Source organism: Leptodactylus fuscus, chromosome 10 (assembly GCF_031893055.1).
Source record: "Leptodactylus fuscus isolate aLepFus1 chromosome 10, aLepFus1.hap2, whole genome shotgun sequence".
NCBI lineage: Eukaryota > Metazoa > Chordata > Amphibia > Anura > Leptodactylidae > Leptodactylus > Leptodactylus fuscus.
This window is the reverse complement of record NC_134274.1, coordinates 47,097,346-47,099,845: the sequence shown is the minus strand read 5'-3', so window position 1 is coordinate 47,099,845 and position 2,500 is coordinate 47,097,346. Positions and strand designations below refer to the sequence as shown.

The 2,500-nt window shown below is 45.7% G+C and overlaps 6 non-coding genes across 6 annotated transcripts; 2 read left to right on the top strand and 4 right to left on the bottom strand.

Moving 5' to 3' along the window:
• Positions 1-49: 49 nt before the first annotated feature.
• On the bottom strand, positions 50-135 carry TRNAY-GUA (transfer RNA tyrosine (anticodon GUA)). Its single transcript is given in 2 exon segments — positions 50-85; positions 99-135. It is a non-coding gene; the product is annotated as a tRNA-Tyr (tRNA).
• A 111-nt stretch (positions 136-246) lies between these two features.
• On the bottom strand, positions 247-319 carry TRNAA-AGC (transfer RNA alanine (anticodon AGC)). Its single transcript has one exon. It is a non-coding gene; the product is annotated as a tRNA-Ala (tRNA).
• A 781-nt stretch (positions 320-1,100) lies between these two features.
• Positions 1,101-1,174, top strand: TRNAN-GUU (transfer RNA asparagine (anticodon GUU)). Its single transcript has one exon. It is a non-coding gene; the product is annotated as a tRNA-Asn (tRNA).
• Positions 1,175-1,364: 190 nt separating this feature from the next.
• On the bottom strand, positions 1,365-1,450 carry TRNAY-GUA (transfer RNA tyrosine (anticodon GUA)). Its single transcript is given in 2 exon segments — positions 1,365-1,400; positions 1,414-1,450. It is a non-coding gene; the product is annotated as a tRNA-Tyr (tRNA).
• A 111-nt stretch (positions 1,451-1,561) lies between these two features.
• On the bottom strand, positions 1,562-1,634 carry TRNAA-AGC (transfer RNA alanine (anticodon AGC)). The gene has a single exon. It is a non-coding gene; the product is annotated as a tRNA-Ala (tRNA).
• Positions 1,635-2,412: 778 nt separating this feature from the next.
• TRNAN-GUU (transfer RNA asparagine (anticodon GUU)) lies at positions 2,413-2,486 on the top strand. Its single transcript has one exon. It is a non-coding gene; the product is annotated as a tRNA-Asn (tRNA).
• The last annotated feature ends 14 nt before the right edge of the window (positions 2,487-2,500 follow it).

Here is a 2,500-nt window from a genome sequence, read left to right as displayed (position 1 = left end):
GCGCTTACGGTCAGTTTGAAAGGTCCAATGTGATGTGATAGCAAAAAGGTCCTTCGAGCCAGAATTGAACCAGCGACCTAAGGATTGCTAATTTTTGACTACAGTCCTCCGCTCTACCAGCTGAGCTATCGAAGGCTGGCCTGTGCAACGGGCGTACGCTATCTAGACTTGCATGTGAGCGTGGCGGCCCCGGGAAGACAAGATCTTTTTCCTTCCTTTCATGAAAAATGAAGCCAACTTAAGCTCTGGAGAATGCGGGCATCGATCCCGCTACCTCTCGCATGCTAAGCGAGCGCTCTACCATTTGAGCTAATCCCCCGCCTACTATGGGAAGTTCAAGACTTAGTTCTTGGGACTCATCTCGCACCTCAACTTTACAGGCAACCTTTCAACATAAACTTAACTCTTCTGTTATAGCAACTCCGTTTTTTTTTTTTTTTTTTTTTTTTTTTTAAAGTCAGACATCGCATTTTAATGATTTTTCCTGACACTTAAAAGAAAAAACAAAATAAAACCTATGCCATAACCCCATCTGGATTTCAAAAAAGTAGAAAAAAAAAAAGAAAGGAAGAAACAAGAAGAACCATCTTGTTACAGGTTTTTAAGATGGCCACTCAACCTAAGAACAGGCTGACATGGCCCATTCTGTTGGGGGGTTTACTTTGCAGCAGTCACCTCGTTCGCATCACAGACGAGACAGCTAGTGTTACAATGTAAGCTCACACCTCTAGAAGGATTTCAATAGAAGAGAACTGCTAAACTGATAAAATAAATAGAAATCCCAGCACTTAGCAGAGGATGGTTTCGATCCATCGACCTCTGGGTTATGGGCCCAGCACGCTTCCGCTGCGCCACTCTGCTGCCGTTGATTGCTGGCTGAGGAGAAGTTCTAACTTTTCTCTGAGCGCCATCAAGTCGATAACAGGGAGGCGCACTCTGTCTTGCCATCCATGGAGGAGTTTAGCAGCCAAGCCATTTGTTGGTGATTAGGGGCCCACAGCTTTTTTTGTTTTTCTTTTTCCATTTTGCTGTTCGGAAGGTCATCTGAGAGAGATGCCCTTAAAATGATGGACCTTTCCCTTAACACTGCTGGACGTGCCGTCTCTGTGGCGCAATCGGTTAGCGCGTTCGGCTGTTAACCGAAAGGTTGGTGGTTCAAGCCCACCCAGGGACGTTCCCAGCCTTTTTCCTTGCCCTGCATCTCGCACTTAAAGATGCTCATCTTGGCTGCGCTCTCCACTGAAAGAAAGTTTTAAAAACAAAGTCATCGTAGATAGAAGTAGGAAGAAGAAGAGCTAAGAGCGCGGCAGGCAACGCGCTTACGGTCAGTTTGAAAGGTCCAATGTGATGTGATAGCAAAAAGGTCCTTCGAGCCGGAATTGAACCAGCGACCTAAGGATTGCTAATTTTTGACTACAGTCCTCCGCTCTACCAGCTGAGCTATCGAAGGCTGGCCTGTGCAACGGGCGTACGCTATCTAGACTTGCATGTGAGCGTGGCGGCCCCGGGAAGACAAGATCTTTTTCCTTCCTTTCATGAAAAATGAAGCCAACTTAAGCTCTGGAGAATGCGGGCATCGATCCCGCTACCTCTCGCATGCTAAGCGAGCGCTCTACCATTTGAGCTAATCCCCCGCCTACTATGGGAAGTTCAAGACTTAGTTCTTGGGACTCATCTCGCACCTCAACTTTACAGGCAACCTTTCAACATAAACTTAACTCTTCTGTTATAGCAACTCCGTTTTTTTTTTTTTTTTTTTTTTTTAAAGTCAGACATCGCATTTTAATGATTTTTCCTGACACTTAAAAGAAAAAACAAAATAAAACCTATGCCATAACCCCATCTGGATTTCAAAAAAGTAGAAAAAAAAAATAGAAAGGAAGAAACAAGAAGAACCATCTTGTTACAGGTTTTTAAGATGGCCACTCAACCTAAGAACAGGCTGACATGGCCCATTCTGTTGGGGGGTTTACTTTGCAGCAGTCACCTCGTTCGCATCACAGACGAGACAGCTAGTGTTACAATGTAAGCTCACACCTCTAGAAGGATTTCAATAGAAGAGAACTGCTAAACTGATAAAATAAATAGAAATCCCAGCACTTAGCAGAGGATGGTTTCGATCCATCGACCTCTGGGTTATGGGCCCAGCACGCTTCCGCTGCGCCACTCTGCTGCCGTTGATTGCTGGCTGAGGAGAAGTTCTAACTTTTCTCTGAGCGCCATCAAGTCGATAACAGGGAGGTGCACTCTGTCTTGCCATCCATGGAGGAGTTTAGCAGCCAAGCCATTTGTTGGTGATTAGGGGCCCACAGCTTTTTTTGTTTTTCTTTTTCCATTTTGCTGTTCGGAAGGTCATCTGAGAGAGATGCCCTTAAAATGATGGACCTTTCCCTTAACACTGCTGGACGTGCCGTCTCTGTGGCGCAATCGGTTAGCGCGTTCGGCTGTTAACCGAAAGGTTGGTGGTTCAAGCCCACCCAGGGACGTTCCCAGCCTTTTT